General features: G+C 37.6%; 1 protein-coding gene across 1 annotated transcript in view; it reads left to right on the top strand.

Moving 5' to 3' along the window:
* BEND2 (BEN domain containing 2) overlaps window positions 1–19,695 on the top strand; it is a 1,535,652-nt gene that overhangs the window by 15,049 nt on the left and 1,500,908 nt on the right. The window contains exon 2 of the mRNA XM_044073057.1: window positions 18,975–19,020. The gene's annotated coding sequence lies outside the window, so the exon portion shown is untranslated. The remainder of the gene's footprint in view (window positions 1–18,974; window positions 19,021–19,695) is intronic.

Below are 19,695 nucleotides of genomic sequence, written 5' to 3' on the forward strand. Positions count from 1 at the left end.
CCCCCAAAAAATGCCTGAAATGTACAACTGTGGGTTTTTATATTTCTGACATGTGGGCAAAGTTAGATCTCATACCTTTGATAAGGAGCCTACTGGGGCATGTACCAAGCAATAGGTATGGACTTTAGACAGCTAAGATTGCAATGAGCGAACGGCTTAGTGGAGGGGAGTATGGCTGTGAGCTGAGAAATCAACTTTATCTTGCAGCTGTGGTGGGTTTGAATCCCCAAGCTTCCATCTGCCAACGTGCAACTCTGAGCAAATCAGTTCACAAGATAGTGCTCCTCAGTCATTCTTTAGAAGAGGCAGTTGTGTGACTGGTTCAATTGGTTAATAAATGAATAAAATACAATAAATAAAAAGTAACACTTAAGAGATGATGTGTATATCCATTGATAATTCTTCAATTGCATCATTGCTAAATTTAAAGGTTGTCTGTCATTCATTATTAACCCTATTGTTTGTATAACAGTATTGAAACATAAATGAGCTCTGTTAGTTTGTGTTTTTCACAGCTATACACCTTTAATAAGCTAAAAGGTGTTAAAGACAGAGAATGGGGTATCTTGGGCATTGTGCTGTACTATTTGATGAACCCATGAGAATGTTTATAGGTAAGTGCAAATAACACGTTCAGGCATAGAGACTGTTGTATAGTTTAGTTTTAAAAAATGTAATTTAGTAGTAGTAGTTTTTTTTTTTTTTAATCTAAGTTTAATTTATAGGTTCATAGGTAAGTACTAGGCTAACGACCCTGGAGCCAGTGCAAGCCTAGCCCAGTAGTGTTCCCAGTCATCTGGCTTACCAGACGTTAGTTAGGTATTTAGCAAAAATAACAATAATAAAATGTCTGTTTCAGTAAGTTATAACAGTTTGTGTATTTTAACAAAATAAAAAACATTACAAAGACATGCATTTGGAGCCTTTTTATAAATAAATAAATAAAAAAATCTCAAAATTATTTTTTGAAATGAGTTGAGTTTTTCTCCAAATCTGAACATTTTGCTTAAGATGGTTGTATGCAAAAGGAACGGATTATGTTTTCACTGGGCGTTTGATGGTGAAGTAGGAATTAAATAGTCTGATGCAGGGAGATCCTCAATAATAATTTTGTAACTCTATTCTTTTTCATTTTACCAGTCAGTTTTCTGTATCCTTATTTTTATTTCTGATCATGAGCTTTGAGTACTGTCCAAGTGGATGAAATTATGGACAGAAGGTACGGAAATGAGGTTCCTTTGTCAGGTAGCGGGGTTCTCTGTTTATGATAGTTTAGAGGTTGTCAGTCTAGGAGAACCTCAGAGTACAATCAGTGCTTCTCTATGTTAAGGTGATTCAATTTAAGTGATTTGGGAGCCTTTTGACGGTGTCCCCTGGAGATCTCCAATTGGAGGTGTACTTGGTGTGGTCTACAGGGATGAGGCTTTTTGACAGGCCTAGGACATATTTGACAGATTACATCTCTTGCCTAGGAGTGCATAATGATCCCACTGAATGGGGTAGAGAGTGTTCCTGGGGATAGAGAATTATGGTCTGCACAGTCCATGTTGCTACCACTACAACTCTTCTTCAAGCAAGCAAGTTCGAAAGTGGATTGATGGATAGATAGATAGATAAAAGCTTATAGCATGTATTCTTTAACTGTTTATTCCTCTCTTCCCATTTAACTTTGCTGTAATGAGCAGGCACATTTTAACATGTATTCATGTTCATCATCAACTTCTGTGAGCAAAAGGGTCACTAATAACATATTTTTCTTGAGTGCATTTTTCCATGATGGCCATTTAACCAGATTTTTGCCCCTACCTTTTCTTATTTATGTGTAAAGGTGGTGGGATGTATTGAACAGACACTAAGTAAGATATGTATTTGTGCTTATTGGGGGCATAACATAAATTGTCAGGTGAGAGATGGAAAATACAATGTCTCTTTCCATATAGAATGTACAACAGTATAGTATTTTTGCAGGTCAGCTTCTACTCCGCTGCACTGTCAATGTGTAGGTCTGTGTCTCCCACACCCTTGCCACTTTGAAGATAACTGCTGTCTTAGAGAGAGAACAGAGATGCCCAAGATACCCCATTCTCTGTCTTTAAATACAGAGCCCTAGAATTGCATGTTAATAATCTCCCATTAGAAAGCTGATCACGTGTGTGTCATATTTGTCTGATACCACATCTGCTACCTGAGATGATGGAAGAAATTTCCACTGATACTTGCATTTTAAGTTGTGCAGTTTGTGGAATGCTAAGTGTTTATATTGCTAATTATGCAAATAATGAGAATCTGAAAACAAGTACCAAGAAAGGAATTGCTTGTCAATATGGCTGAACCAAACCTCTGCTTGTACTATATGTGTAAGCCATACTATTTTCCAGATATAAAATTTTGTCAAAATACAGAGTAAAAACAAATCTTGAATTGCATTATAATGTATTAATGTATTGATATAAAATATATTAATTATTACCTGTGTAAAAAAAAAAAAAAAAGACTTCATCAAATCATCTTCTTCATTCCTGCACATGTGCCCAGCCACCATAATCAGTTCTCTTTGACCACCTCTGAAACTGGAGCTATGTTGGCTTCTGCTCTGATTTCATAATTTCTTCATCTGTCCCACAGTATGCATCCTATACTTCTTCTCCTTCACCTCTAACCTTTTCAACTGCTGGCTTCACTGCCCAGTTTTTTGTATTATACAGTATACAAAAACCCTACTCACACTGCTGTTTTGTAAGCCTTACTTTTCAGCTTCTGGGAGTGTCCAGTTGGACTGTTTTCCCCATATCTAGTTTTTTCTCCACTATCTGTCTTAACTGCAATCACTGGATTGGGTTGGTTGAGCTGCATCCTGATCTGAATGTGAACCACTCATCCCCCATATTACCTTCTACTACTGTAAGTACCCGTATATTAGTCACCAGTTCCAACACTTTCATGCAGTGTAACAGGAGTTAGATGATTTTATTTATTTAATAAAAAAACAGGGTTGTTGGTCGGACACAGCACAAGAAGTTTAGTTAAGTGCTTTCATTCCATTTTGGTTTCAGAACTTCATTAGAACTAAATAGAAAATCAGTTAAACACATTTGTGTAATAAAGTAAGTGCAATCAACTACTAAGCAACCCAAATTAATTAACAAAATGAATTAATTCATATCACTGCATTAAATTAAAAAACAAACTTGATGATCAAACTTTGTAATTAAAAAAATCGTGTTAAAAACTTATTCCAAGAAATTAAAAAAATAACATTACAAAGAAAAAAATATATAAAAAAGCTGAAAATGCTGCTGTTACACACAACAACTCTGTAATGTCAATAAACATTGAAATCAGTTTTAAATTCTCTTTTTTTTTCTGCAACGCACTACTAATACAAATCTTATCATTCAAACCAGGTGGGATAGTAGCATCTGTCCCTGGCTTCCAGCTGTGCTTCCCATCTACCACCTCTGGTAAATGGAGCAACTTTTTCAAGGTTGGGTTGCCATCTGAAGAAGGGTCGATCAGTGAAATGCATCCTGGTTGATCTACCTTTGTCTCTTAATATTCACCTTCTGGAAAACTAACATCACTAAAAAACCAATGCTCAATAAAAATTCCACCTTTGATTGCTGGAATGTGCATGTCTATATGTAATCCCTGTGCTTCCCCTTTGTTTATCGTTTGGTGTCCTTGTTGACTACCGAAACATAACTCTTCACTTCATTATAACCATTCAACTGTTGCCTCATATTTGATTGCTGAAATCTTGGAGATCGTCTCACCCAGCGGATGGTCTACTAAAAAAATCATCATCAGCGTTGTTAGTAATTTCATCCAAGGGCTCATACCCAGTGCCCTTACCAGCGACACTGTTGTGTTCCCGACACAAATCTTTGGTCAAAGACTGGGGAGGGGTACTTCCTACTGTCACTAGGATACTGCATCAAAAGGGGTTGATAGATTCAATTGTAGTACAATGAGTGTTGTGTACTGGGCACTTTGTTTGTCTTGTGCAGCTTTGTATGAAGGGAAGACCCAAAATTCTCAGGCAAAGAGTGTATCAGCATGTTTAAGCAATGAGGAATAGGGATGATGCTAATGAATGTTACAACCATTCTGCCAAGTGGGAGAATTTTAACAAATTTGTATTTTTTTTATTTTGGAAAAGGTTGCTCCGTTTACCAGGGGTGGTAAATGGAAAGCACAGTTGGAAGCCATGGTAAATGGAAAGCACTAACAGTTGTCACAGGATGATAGTACCCTACCTGGTTTGAAGGATAAGATTTGTATTAGTGTGTTGTTGTAAAAAACGAGTCAGATTTTAAAACTGATTGAGATGCTTATTGACATTATGGAATTGTGTTAACAACAGCATTTTTAGCTTTTTATATATATTTTTCTTTTTAAATGTTATTATAGTTTTAATTTCTTGGAATAAGTTTTTATGAAAATTTTTTCAGTTACAAATTTTAATCATGACGTTTGTTTTTTTTATTTAATACAATGATTTGAATTACTTGATTTTCTTAATTAATTTGTTTGGATTGCTTAGTACTTGATTGCTCTTAATTTATTATACAAATGTGTTTAATTGATTTTCTATTTAGTTTTGATGAAGTTCCGAAACCAAAAGTAAATGAAAGTACTTAACTTATTGTTAATGAACTTCCTGTGCTGTGTCTGACCAACAACATTTTTCTATAATTTTTTAAGATTTTGGAGCACTGGTGTTACTGCTGTGCTTTACTTTATTTATTTATTTATTTATTTATTTATTTACTGTTTGATAGGTGACTATGTGGTCTAGTCTAGTGACTTTTTTCAGTCATGACCTGGGTTGAAGCACAGATGCAACAGGATGAAAGAAATACTGCCCAGAGCAGTGAATGTCCACTTTGTGCTTGTACACCAGCACTAGAATACTTATGCTCCAGTCATTTGGAATATGCCTTTCTGTCCATACTGTTATCATTTTTCTCCAAACTCACACACCATTTTGATTATATCTGCTGTGATCTCATCAGAGCCTTCTGCTTTCCATGACTTCATGTTCTTTAGTACTTTTCTTACTTCCTGTAGGGAGGGCTCTTCTTCCACTTTCAATGTAGACTGTATATTGGGCAGTGCAGCTTCTCTGTGGTATTATTCATTCAGAAGCTGCTGGAAGTACTCATTCCATCTGCTTTTGATGTCCTGCGACTGGTGAGCAGGTTGTTCCTGGCATTCTTTATGGATAGTGACTAATGGCCATGTTCTGTCTTTGCCTTGGAACCTTACAGACTTGTTTTGTGCCATCTGCTCAAAGTGTGATGTGTAGTATCACAGTTGAACCTAGCAGAACTTCCAGACACTGGTAGAATGCTTCTGATGCCTTGTTCTTTGCTATTTTCACTCCTCCTTTAGCCTGTTTGTTAGGTAAACAATATTCCTTTTTTAACCTGGTCTGTAGCTTTTCAGAAGCTGGTAGAGTGCCACTGAAGCCTTGCTGTTCGCTATTTCAACTGCTGTATTAGCCTTTTTCTTAGTGAACCAGTATTACTTTTACCTTGGTCCACCTTTTCTGTCTCCCACTTTTTTTTTCTGCTTTCCTTCTTTCTTTTGGGAACTTCCTGGACTTCATTATTCCACCAACACCACCAGCTTTCCTTATATACCTTGTTTCCATACCTGGCTCAGCCACATATCTGTTCTATTGTCTTCACACATGCTGTTTTGAGATGCTGGCATTTTTCTTCAACTCAGTCTATTTTTTTCTTCTTCCTAAAGTGCTAGAGCCCTGAGTATTTCTTGATCTTTTGTGCTTTTGCTGCAGTCAACTTCCAGGTCTACATCCTAGTCTCAGTTAATCTTACAGCCTTCTCTCATCACTACTTGCAGTTGATTGTAGCCACCAGTGTTTTATGCTGCGGGACGACTGTTTCACTGCGGATGACTTTGCAATTTCTGATTCTACCTCAGAGCCATGTCCTTACTAGGAGAGAGTCTAGCTGAGTTGCGTGTTGGCCACTGTTGTATGTGATCTTGTGACTGTCATGCTGAACCATGTGTTGGCCACCATTAAGCCATTGGCCAGACAGTGGTCTAGAATGGCCTCGCCTTCTTTATTCCTGTTGACTCACCCTTGTGAACCAATCTGATGTATGAATATTTTTGTTAACAAGATACAGCTGCATCAATGCATACTTTATGTGTATATCTTTGTCTTGGCAGTAAACACAAAGGCAAATGCTACTGGAAATTAATATAAGTACATTTCATTTGATTTAATAACTGGAAGCCATGTGTCTTTTGGCTTTTCCCGGTTAGGGGTCGCCACAGTGGAACTCAAGTCCGCTAATGATTGGCAGTAGATTTTTACGGTGCCGAGTTGCCTGCCCGACGCAAAACTGTGCTCGGCTGTTTCAGTTTTGAAGAAACGTGACTTCGAGCAACAGTCCTAGTTCTATATCTATGTGTATGTATATGTATATGTATGTGTGTATATATATATATATATATATATATATATATATATAATGTGTATATATATACGTATATATTTTATATATGCACATATATACGTATATATTTTATATATGCACATATATACGTATATATTTTATATATGCACATATATACGTATATATTTTATATATATATGTATATATTTTATATGTATGTATGTATATATTTTATATGTGTGTGTGTGTGTATATATATATATATATATATATATATATATATATATATATATATATATATATATATATATAGTTGCCAGAAGGCACACCCATTCACTCACGCACGCACCTGCCTGCATGTCTTTATACGTCACTCGACCATGGGGAGGACATGTTGACTCCACACAGAAGGCACTCCAGCCGCTAATTGAATGGGAGAACCCCTTGCTGTGAGGCGACAATGCTATCCGCTGCACCAACGTGGCCTATCTGTGTGTGTGTATGTATATATATGTGTGTGTGTGTGTGTGTGTGTGTGTGTGTGTGTGTGTGTGTGTGTGTGTGTGTGTGTGTGTGTGTGTGTGTGTGTGTGTGTATGTATGTATATATATATATATATATATATATATATATATATATTGCTCACACAGGACCCACTGCTTCAAAGTGTGATGTGTAGTATTAGAGTTGAACATAGCAGAATTGCACCATGTGCCCATTTATGCAGCCCGCAATAACCTGGCAGTCTATTTCTACTCAAAATTCATGTGCAAGGGTTGTCTGACTTTTGTGGCAAGCCTCAGACTGCCAGGTTATTACAGGCTGCATAAGTGGACACATGGTGCAATTCTGCTATGTTCAACTCTAATACTGCACATCACACTTTGAAGCAGTGGGTCCTGTGTGAGCAACAGTAAATCAGGGAGTGACTGGAGTTAAGATGAGCAGCCAAAACCCATGAGTAGTGAAAATACTGGGAAGAGGGCCCATGAGAAATGGCAGCTGTACTAGGTAGTACAGAACTGAGGCTCTAGGAAATAGGGATGCCATGAAGAACAATAGAAAATGAAGTAGTTCTGCAGGGGGTGACACAGTGGAGCACCACTGAGCTTTTTCACTAGGTTTCCATTTCGCCCAAGGCCATCCTTACTCTCAGTAGTGCTTATTTGTGCATTAATGTAAGAGACTGAACACTAAGGAAGAAAAAGTAAAGTGAGGCCTGCCCATTTTCTGTCCGAAGTTAGTCCTGCTGCCTCCCATGTATCACAGTTCTGTTGATGCTTGCCAGCACAGGCTACTCCATCATTTTCTGGTTTGGGAAACAATCAGTAGTTATTCAGTTTAAGTCACATAATAGTTAATGTTTTGTGCTTTTCTTTTACTGTGACCACTACCTGACCTGTTCTCATTTTACCACAGACACACACACAAACACACACACTTACTTCATAGATTAATTTTGCTATACAGAAACATGACCAAGAAAATGGTCTGGAGAGTAAAGGAAGTTCAGCTAACATTAGACAGAATCAGCAATTTACAGGATTTATGAACATTTATACCACATTAGTAAGCTTAATTTAAATAATGCCTTAGCTAGGCACGTAAATGAGAACCCAACACATGAATTTTCCTTTCTTGTCATTGATAAAATGGCTGACAATTGTAGGGGGGACCATCATCCTTGAGATTGGATGAAAAAGAATTGGTTTGGCAATTGAGACTGAATGCCCAAGTCCCCACGGGTCATTTCTATTAAGAGTATTCTCAGAATCAAAGCCCTTAATCACTAGATTGTATTATTGTTTAAGTTTTTATTTATAGATTTTTATACACATTTATATGTGTTTTTTATAGAGATGTTTATGATATATATTTTTATAATTGAATAAGGCTCTTTAAATGGGGGCGTTTTTTGTATTACTATGTTGGTGATGTCATATAATTTGTCTATTTAAATTTGTTGGTGTACTGATTATCTTGTCTGAAGAAGTTTGCGGATTTTGAGTAAACGAAAGCGCTAACCTTCATCCATTTTGTGACTTTGTTTTTTTCCTTTTGAATTGGAGTTTATTTAGTTTATTTTTATTTTGTTTTTATTAGACAGAATCAGGACAGCTCAACCAGTAAAGCTTTAAAGGAATATCATGCCCATGTAAGTGAGTCAGTAATAGACGGGAGATCATTTTGTGGCTTTCTCTAGTGCTTTGTAGGCTAATAGCTGCAGGTTAGTGGGGGCTGGTTCTTTTGTGTTTTTGTAAAAAAAAAAAAAAAAAAAGTTGGCTTTGAGAGAGTTTCTGTCTATACACACTGAGCAGAGTGGACGAGAGGTGTGGACGAGAGGTGTTGACTCCAACTCTTAGCTGAGATATATAAGTATCCTGTTTTTTTTCGATTATTTATACAGTTTATTGGGTACTTACGTATTATCGCAACCAGATTTTCACGTTCCTACCGGTTGCTTCTTGATGTGCAAATATAAACATTAATGCTGTGATAATGTCAATTAGTGTGTTTTCTTTCACATTGAAGGTTGTTTTAGGCAGGAAAGAGTGGCAACTTACAGTGTTTCCCGTAGCTGTTTTCAAGCCAGCAAGCGTATTATCGCATCCGTGAAAATCTGGTTGCAATAATACGTAAGTACCGTTTATTGTTTCTAGCAATTTATATATAGCACTTTTATTGTAATCTGCACGGGTAACTGATTTGTTTGCAGTTAAAGCATTCTGTATCTTTACAAATCTTTATCTGTTTAAAAACTTTCATTTTGTGGCTTTCTCTAGTGCTTTGTAGGCTAATAGCTTTAGTGTCCTCACCCACCTTCCCTGTTGGTGTCTTGTGTTATACTTGGTGGCTTTGCAGTTTCCCGCCCGTACTGTAAATCTGATCTGGGACACTCCTCCCAGTCTAGTGTCATTAGCTCATTCTGCCTAATACAGAGAGAACATTTGATAAGGCCTTCTGTTTCTCCTTTTTCCCTTTCAAAAAAAAAAAAAAAAAAATTTGCCTGAATTTCCTTATGTTCTGACTGTGCTTCTCAAACATTTTGGAAATATAGAGTATATTTTAGAGCATTTATTATAACTGTAATTGCCTTAATATTGCTACAACTCAAGTGCTCTAGGTTGCACTGCATCTGAAGTGTTTGTGTGTTTTAGCTGCTTTTCTGTATATATAGACTTCTCTTTATATGTAGACTAGCTACTTATGCTGCTGTATTACTGCCACTTAAATGGTTTTTCAATTGTGCACTTGCCTTGCTTCATTTAAAAAAGTTTTAAATTGCTAATTTTGTAGAGTTTTAATTGCATTTACTGTTTAGGACTACACACTCAAGTGTGTTAGACTTTTCTGTGTTTATTTACTGTATTATTGCATTGTTTAGCCTGTTTCAACAAAAAAAAAAAATAGTGTGTGTATGTGTGTGTGTGTGTGTGTGTGTGTGTGTATATATATATATATATATATATATATATATATATATATATATATACACTATCTTGTTTGCTCGTTTCCCACCTTTTCTAGCCAGCCCATATCCCAGGCCTTGCTTGTCTCAGGACTTTATTTTCTGTGCTCAGAGCTATCCAGACCTTGCTGTGGCAGAGGAAAGTCCTACTACCTACCAGTGGGACTGGTGAGCATTGTACTGCCTATCTAACACTAGAGGAGTGGTTTCCAGCTCTGAAATTGTAATTTTATTAGCCTTTTGGGGCTGATTCCTATCTCTTTCAACTTTGGGGCTTAAAAACTCGTGTGTTTGCACATTTGTCACACTACGAGGTTACAGTTAAACTATTCCAGGTGCCAGAAAGTCTGCTCTTCAAATTTTCCCTTAAAACTAGCTGGTTTCTCAGTAGTAGCACTAAAATCTGAACCCCTGTGACTAGCACTTGCTCTAGAACCTGCTGTAAAGCACTAGGAAGCCTGAAACTGATACAAGCACTCAGCTCTCCTTGTCAATAAGGAGAAATTAATCATAGACACTAAACAGCCTACAGTTGCAAAGTACCTTGCAAAGGTAAGGGAAAACCGCACTTAAACCTTACAAAAAAGCACCTAAACAGGCATGTCCAAGGGTCAGTTTCTGGTGGTTTCTCCTGTCCACCTGGTGAATCTGGGCATACTGGGGCAATGCGGCAACTGCCTCATGTACACAGACAATCCTCTCCTTCTACCACCCAACACTACAACCTGCGAGAGATGCACTTACATAGCCAAACAAAGCTCTCTCCGGTCAAGACTGTGCTAGACAGTCAAGAGGAGAAGGCTAACACCTGCATATACACCTCTAGCAACTCATAGCCCTTCAAAACCCACACCATCAACTCCCACACATAGCAACACTAAACCCACATATGCGGAGGCCCTTAACATTAACCTGCCCAAGCAACAAGAACCTCCGAAGCTGAAACGCAAACAAACACCAGTCACAACCAAAGTGATACATAGCTCACAACACCAGTGTGCCACCCAACAACAGCCCCTAAGGCAAGACAATGTACCCAACACTTTAGTCATAGGTGACTCTATAGTCAGGCACACTGATGTCCCACTCACCAGGCTGAACAAGGAGAAAATTACAGTCAGCTGCCTGTCGGGTGCCAGGATCCGCCACATAACGCATGCACTCCAAGTCACTCCACAACAAGTACAAATACGACTCTGTCGTTGTCCATGCTGGAGTAAATGACTTGAGACGTACCTCCCTGGACTACATGAAGAGAGACATGGAAGAGCTCTTGGATCATGTGTCCCAGGCAGGTATGACCCTAGCCCTGAGTAGCATCCTGCCTTCGCCCAGAATGATACCACAGTATAAGGACAAAATGTCTGACTTCAAGAATTGGCTAAGCTTCTGGTGTCATTCAAAGGGGATCCAGTATTTGTCTGCCTGGGAAGACATGATCGATAAACCACCTGTCACCCCTGGGATTCAAGTTACTGGCTAAAGCTCTTGCCACCCCTATAGTGCCTTTTTTAGGCAAGGTTCAAAGGATAAAACCACCATCGTAACAGATACAAGCATGCAAAATCTGAAGGTAATGCTACTTAATGCTAGAAGTCTAAACTCAAAATGCACTCTCTCGAGGCACTCCTAAAAATGGAGAACATCGATATCTGTGCAGTGACTGAGACCTGGTTCAAGGCTCCAGAGAGCACCCCTGCAATACCAGGCTACAATTCTTACCACACTTTTCGGCCACAAAACCAAGACCGAAACTCTAAGGTGGAGGAGTGTCCATATTCACACCTCCAGGATAGTTGCCCAACACAATGCATCTGAAATTCTCCAGGTGCAACTAACACTAGGTAAGACTGCAAACCAAATTGTAGCTTGCTACAGACCCCCCACCATACCCCAAGATTCTCACTACACCTTCCTAAACATACTGGAAAATATTAAGATACAACCAAAACACCCTAATACTGGGTGATTTCAACTACCCTGCCATTAATTGGGAAAACTACTTGGGTACCAACTCCTTTTCCCAACGGTTCTTCCATAAAGTGGAGTTTTAATCTATTTACTTCGTACTGGTTTTTCTCCGTATCTACAGCATTTCTTTGGATTTATTTGTGACTGTTGAGTGCTTCCACCATTTGATTTATTGGTAACTTTTTGTGGAAAGATTATGGAGAGAGTTTCCCCGATGACCGTCAAGGGGCAGGACGAACTGGGCCAATCGTGCAAGCTAATTGGTCAGCTAACTGAGCTAATAGATCTTCTTACTCCGTTGTGCCAAACCTTGGTGGGGACTAACCTAAATACATCGGATGTTATAGGAAGTGGAACCGAAAGGTCTTGTATTCACAAACATAAGAGGAAAAGGGAGCTTATTGGCAGTAATTTCGAAGCCGGCGACTTGAATGAACCAAATGGTGGAACTTTTAATCCAGAAGACACACCAAGGATTTTGTGTAACAACGCTATAGAAATTCTGGGTACTGAATTAACGGATGGTATCCACATCGTAATTCAATCTAAAAGGCCGACTTTGTGTTCGGCAAATTCAGGTACTTTATTTGATAAAAAAATATAAAGAGACTGCTGTATGGCTTAAAGTAAATTATTGCTTTAAACTGGACAACGGAGCTCCTCAGGGACCTCCTAATACTGATTCTTACTCCATTAAAATGACTAAAATTTCTAAATTAATGTTGAAATATAGAGTATTGTGTATAGAAAATGCGTATCTTTCAGAATGTATTAATAAGAACATTGTCCCGACGGGAGTGTATAAATATCCTAATAACGTACAAGTGGGCTCAGACTTCCATAAAGAATTATTGGAAGTTTTTAACAACTGTGGATTAGATGTTTTAAAGTTAATTATTAAGGAGAATATTAGAACGCAGGATTTATTGCAGAAGGAAATTGATGAATTAGATAGATATATTAAGGAAGATTTAATTTTGGTATAAAGGAAGAAAAGGATAAATGTTACAAGATAAGAAATGAAATTGATATAAAATGTAATGATTTAATTGATAGAAAAATGAATAAATTAAAGAGAGAGATACAAGAATATGAGAATAATGTTAGTTATCCCAAGCCACCTTATGCTAATAGGAATGCTTATGGACTGAATAAAAGGGAGAAAAGTAATAATTATACTGAAAAAAAGGTTTGATGGATGGAATAATGATGAGTACGATCAAGAATTCCCACCATTAGTTAGGGAGGATAATTTCACTACCAGGCAGGAAAATTGGAGGGGAAATTTTCAAGTGAGGGAGGGGGAGAAGAGAGAGGGGGCGATATTAGATACATATACCCCTGTCTCTAATCAATTAGTCCCCACTCAGGAAGTGACTGTAGAGGGATACAAAAATACTTATGATGGGTTTTCTATATATATAATTTTAGTAATATTTCATTGACTAAGGAGTATTTTAGTCTCCTGGGAAAGGGACTCAAATATATTCCTTATGTAAAGGGGGACTTAACTAGAACTATATTAGATATTAAGATGTTCTTAAGAAAAATTAACTTAGAAATGTTATTTTTTAAAAATACCACAAATAATACAATTTACAACCATCAAGGTTTAGTGCGTAGATCTACCTACAATCCCCCGATGCACCCCCAATTAAAAAACTTTGAACTTATTTTGGAAAAAGAAGTTAGAAATATGGATAGGAAAATTAAATACAAAGCTAATCTCAGTAAGGATGAGAAAATAATTCTGGATGAATTAAAGGCTAATCCCAGAGTCCGTATTATGAAACCAGATAAGGGTGAGGGGATTGTGATCATGGGCATAATACATTATGAGGGAAAATGATCCAAATATTAAGGGATGAAAATAAATATACTTGTGTATCAAAAAATGAGGTATATTTGGCATATAATAAAATAGATATTGCATTACAAGATATGCTATATGAAGGTGTGATAGACAAAAAAATGTATGCCTATTTGAAAGTAGAGAAACCGAAAATCCCTATTATTTTTGGAATACCCAAAATCCATAAAAATTCTGAAGACCCAACCCCCCCTTTAGACCTATAGTATCTGCTGATGGCTCTAAAACATTGCCTTTAGCAAAATATTTGGATACTAAAGTCAAACATATCTGGGTTAATAATAAAGTTATACTTAAGGACTCTTGGGATTTATTAAGAGAAATTACACCAGAATTATATTCTGATATTTGTTACTATTGATATTATTGATTTATTTTCCTGTATACCATATGGGATAGGTATGAAAATGTTTGAAGAGGTTATTTATCAAGATAAAATTTTATCCCACAAGGAAAAGGTAGTGAGCACAGGCCTCATGGACATGGTCCTGCAAAATAATTTTTTAGTTTTTAATGTAGAATTTTTTCAACAAATTCAGGGTGTGGCCATGGGAGCAGCCTGTGCTCCTACATTTGCAAATTTAATTTTGGCAAAGTGGGAGGAAACATTTGTTTTACATTCTAAGTTTATCTCCTGTTGGATGCTATATCGCAGTTTATTTGACGATATAGTTATATTTTGGACAGGAAGTAGTGGAGAATTTGAAGAATTTATGGAATATTTAAAAAATATTACATCCTATGAAACTCTTCAATACCTGGACTTGGAAATTTATATGACAAATAATAACAAATTAGAAACTAGAATACATAGAAAACATACTTTTTTTGTAACTCTTTCCTTCACTATAATAGTGCACATCCAGCACATTGTAAAAGGAATATAGTGAAGGGGACAATATGTTAGAGGTTGTAGAATGACTAGCTTGGATAGTGATTTTATTATTGAATGTAATTTTCTTGAAAAAATGTTTTTAGATAGGGGGTATCCTAAAGATTTTATTAATAATATTAGGTCTGAAATGGAAAGGGGTAGGGAAAATAAATTTAAACCTATTAAGGGGGCTATTAATATTACTGATATAACAAAAAATGAAATTGAGAATAAAGAGATGGAAAATGTAGGTGAATACCAACAATTCCTTGTTTTGGCATATAATTCAACTAATTACAATATAAGAGGGATTTTTCAGAAAGAGTGGGAAAAATTTATCTCCCTTACTGACTTGGAGGATGTACCTAAGATAATACCAAAAGTAGTTTACAAAAACTCAAGTAGTATAAGGAATATTTTAGAAAATAAAAATAATAATAACAGTAAAAATAATGTAAATTCCTTTAAGAATGGTGAAAGGAAATTGGGCACCTTCAAATGTGGAAGGTGTAATCAGTGTGAATACATCATTAATAAGGGGAAAATATTTTTGGAAAGTAGAAATAGATGGATAAGAAGTAAAGGACACTATAATTGTGATACTAAGGGGCTAGTATGTCTCACTTTATCTGTAAAATGTAATTCTTTTTATGTGGGGAAAACAGAGAGAACATTAAAAAGAGGAATATACGAACATATTTATGATATATCTAAAGGAAAATAAACAAATGCATTATTTAAACATTCCAGAATATGTGAAGGTCACAACTTCTACTTTTTAGTACTGGAGCAAATTAAGAATGACATTAGGGGTGGCCCATGGGAAGAAAGAATAGAGTGTAAAGAATTATGGTGGCAAGTAACCCTGGAAGCAGGAAAATTTCCAGGGTTAAATGACTATCTTTCTATCTTGCCACTATTAAAAATAAGGGCTACCAAATGTAAAGAAAAAGTACTAATGTAATATTCTCTTATGACCATAGATGGCACTGTTCCCCATATTTTGGTTAGTAAGAAAATTAATTATATAAACATTGCATTTACAAGCACTTTATCGTTTTTACAAAGAATTGTTCTCCTATTTTAAGCAGTATTAAACTCTGATGTTTTTAAAGTATTTAATGTGATAAAACTTATTTATTAATATGATTTTATTAATACATTTTAATAAGTATTTATTCTTTATAATGAATCCACATGAGTAGAATGAAATGGTGATAATGAATATTTATGAGCCCACTGAAAGAATGATTCAAGTATTTGAAATGAAATATAGGAATTCTATTGGTTTATATTTTTAAATGATGTATGAATATAATTGATGTAATTAATTAATCATCTGATGAAGTCTGAGTTGTGTGGACGAAAACGCATGTTTGAATATAAGGCGTTCATGTTAGTTACTTTTTGGCGTGGTGAATAAAGTGGAGTTTTAATCTATTTAGTTCGTACTGGCTTTTCTCCGTATCTACAGCATTTCTTTGGATTTATTTGTGACTGGAAAATATTAAGATACAACCAAACTCCCTAATACTAGGTGATTTCAACTATCCTGCCATTAATTGGGAAAACTACTTGGGTACCAACTCCTTTTCCCAACGGTTCTTGGAATTCATAAATTCCAATGCCCTGGATCAACTAATCCATTGTCCCACCAGGGGCTCCAATATCCTAGACCTGGTCATTACCAACATGGGAGATAGATGCTCCACACCAGTGATCACCCCCTCATTGGTCAGGTTTGACCATAAGCAAATCACCCTTGCCATCCACATCCCACCCCCACCCCCAAGTAAGGAAACCTCCTTAAAAAACTTCTCCAAAGCCAACTTCATGCTACTGAAGTCAGAAGTGACAAACTTCACAACACCCATGCAGACAGGATCTGGAAGTTCAACTGCAGAATCCTACACTAAGGCACTGTATGAGCACATCCACTCGTGCATGAATCGTGCCATCCCAAATAGAACCAAGATGCTCTTCTCCAAAATAAGGAAGCCAATCTGGTGGTCCCCTGCTATAAACAAACTATACAACAGAAGGAAGAAACTGTTGCAGAAAAGAGGAAAATCCCAGGATGCAAAAAACTCCCTCACCAGCCTCAGTAAGAAGCCGAGATCCCTCATAAAATCCTCAAAAGCTAGTTATGAAAATAAAATTGCCAAAGATTCCAAGGGCAACCACAAGGCATTCTATAGTTATGTCAAGAATCTAAATGGCAATGCTCAGATCTGCTCTGAGCTACAACAGAATGGCATTAAATATACTGATCCCAAGGATATTGCCAATATCCTGGCAGATCGATTTAGTGCCAACTTCACTCCCCTCTCACCCCTAAAGGGCCCATCTCAATACCAAAAGATTGCCAAATTCTGATAATCACAGCCACACAGGTAGAAACAGCACTCTCCAAAGCTAAGAATACAGCATCCATGGGACCAGATGACATCCCAGGCTGTGTACTACATGAACTACAAAATGAACTGGCACCCCACCAAAATGTCATGTTTAATCATAGCCTCACCTCAGGCTTCGTGCCCACTGAGTGGCGCACAGCTACAGTTTTCCCGCTCCACAAGGGAGGATCCACCTTGTATCCCAGGAACTACTGTCCCATCAATCTGACAAGCCTGATCTGCAAGGGCATGGAACGCATTATCATGGAACTTATAAACAAAGACATTGGCAACCTCCAGACAGTGGACCCCACCCAGTTTGGGTTTGTGAAGGGTCGATCTTGTCTCCTGAATCTGATTGACTTCTTCGAATCGGTCTCCAGAGCTGTGGACGAGGGTAAGGAGGCTCACACAGCCTATCTGGACCTCGCCAAGGCCTTCGACACCATCCCACACTCTGGAATCATAGATAAACTTACTAAGCTGGGCATAAATCCCTACGTCACTGGATGGGTTGCCAACTGGCTTACTGACAGAACCCAGACTGTAAAAGTAGCCGACTCCAAATCCAGCTCCAGACAAGTGGAGTACCTCAGGGTTCAGTCCTGGGACCACTCTTGTTTGGCATCTACTTCTCTGAAGTACAGGCCAACACTAAGGGACTCTGGCTAACAAAGTTTGCAGATGACTGCAAACTGGGAGCCATTATTGAATCCCCAAATTATGTGGATATTCTACAAAAGGGCCTTACAGAAAGAGATGCCTGGTGCCAGAGCCATGGGCTCAAGCTTTATGCCAAGAAATGTATAGTCATCCCCTTTGGAAAAAAACATGTACCCATGAACTACCACATAGGTGGCAGGACACTAAACATCGAAAGTGTGATGAGAGACTTAGGGACACAAGTGGACAGTGGTCTCACTTTCGATAACCACATCGCCACAACAGTCAGGAAATCCTTCTACGTGGCACACCTCATCACTAAGGGCTTTTCATCCAGAAAAAAGGAGGTCATTGTCCCACTGTACTCGTCCCTCATTAGACCCATTATAGAGTATAATGCCCCTTTTGGTATGTACCTCACAAGACATCTGCAACAGCTGGAAAGGCCACAGAAATACCTCAACTAAAAGAATCACAGGCCTAAAGCAGATGCCATATGCTGACAGTCTAAAAAAACTCCAGCTATACTCTGTGGCATATCGTCTACTTGAGGCGATCTCTGCTTAACATACAAGGCCATGTCAAACCCTGAGCTGTTGGACATGCTCCACTTAAAGAAATCCCAATCCCTCAGAGCCACATGCTCCAGGGATCTAAACCTTATCACAATGAACAAAACATGCTGAGGGGGGTAGGTTCCTGACCCAGAGACTCCCCATACTCTGGAATAGACTGCCCATACATGTCAAGCAGAGCACCTCATTGGCCCTCTTCAAAAGGAACCTTGATGATTGGATGGGGGAGATCATGTCAGTCGCCCTGCTAGACAGGGGCCCAGAGAAGTAAATATTGTGGGAAAAAATTTCCAGGGACTTGTTATGGCTAGGCTTGCATAGGCCTTAGGGCCGATAGCCTAGTACCAACCTATGAACCTATGAATAGACATTTAGTCAGATGTTTTGAGACTGATTTATGATGTTACTAATATATGAGTGGTGTTCACTCAGAGTTAAGAGGTTAGTGAGAAAGTCTTGCTGATTCTGAGATTTTTCTGCTTGTTCACTGAACTCTGTATATTCTGTTGAAAATTTAAGAGACTCAGGTGAAAATAAAGCAAAATTCCCAGCAGTGATCTACAAAGGTGTGTGATGTAGTTGAGGAATATGTCTTTATGCCAACCATTTGTTGAATAATTATGTTTATTTTTATGGTCAGAATATTAAACCTGTTGGAGAAGGAAACATTTCGAATTTAATCTGAAGGAGAGCTGTACATCACCAGAACTTTTTTCTCATTCTAGATTGCACTGCTGTCTTTACAAAATGATCCCAGCAGCTTTGCCACATGTAAGTAAAGTGTGACTCAGCAGTCTCTTTCTTTTTGCAACATCCTACTCTTTCAGCTTTTTCAATGTACCAGGTCTTGGGTGTGCAGGAAATCTTGTGATTCTTAATTTAGGAATTTGTCTCTCTGGCTGGTGCATCTTAAAGCTGTTCACACTTAAAACATTTTACCAAGGGGAAGGGCATATATCAAGTTTGTAGTTTTGCTTTCTTTCCCTTTGACAAGGTCTGTCTGTAAATCTAGAACATTTCTGGGAATTCAGGTGTACTCACATCTTTGCTGCATCAGCCACTGAATTTATCACTGTTTTCAGCCTGCACTTGTTAAAGAAATACCACTTGTTTGTTACTGTACTACTCTTAGTTTATTTTAACAGTATTTTCATATTCACTAACCTCCTGTGGTACTGAAAAAGCCATTCTGAGTTTGCCAAAGTTCTCCAGGGTCTGCCTAAATATTCTCATATGTTGTGCTTTTTTTCTTTGTTTTGTTGAACATTTCTCAGGGTTATTGAACTTATTTCCAAGGATTCCTGATACTTTAGGAACTCTGCAAAGCATTTGTTACTGCACTTGAGCTCAAAACCAGTTTGTTTTACATTAGGAGGGGTCTTTTGCACTCTGAGAGCAGAGCTGAATTCAACCCATCCAAGTGGGAAACTCCTGGTTTAAAGTTTT

The sequence above is a fragment of the Protopterus annectens genome, chromosome 5.part1, assembly GCF_019279795.1.
Source record: "Protopterus annectens isolate FY-2018-M chromosome 5.part1, PAN1.0, whole genome shotgun sequence".
NCBI lineage: Eukaryota > Metazoa > Chordata > Ceratodontiformes > Protopteridae > Protopterus > Protopterus annectens.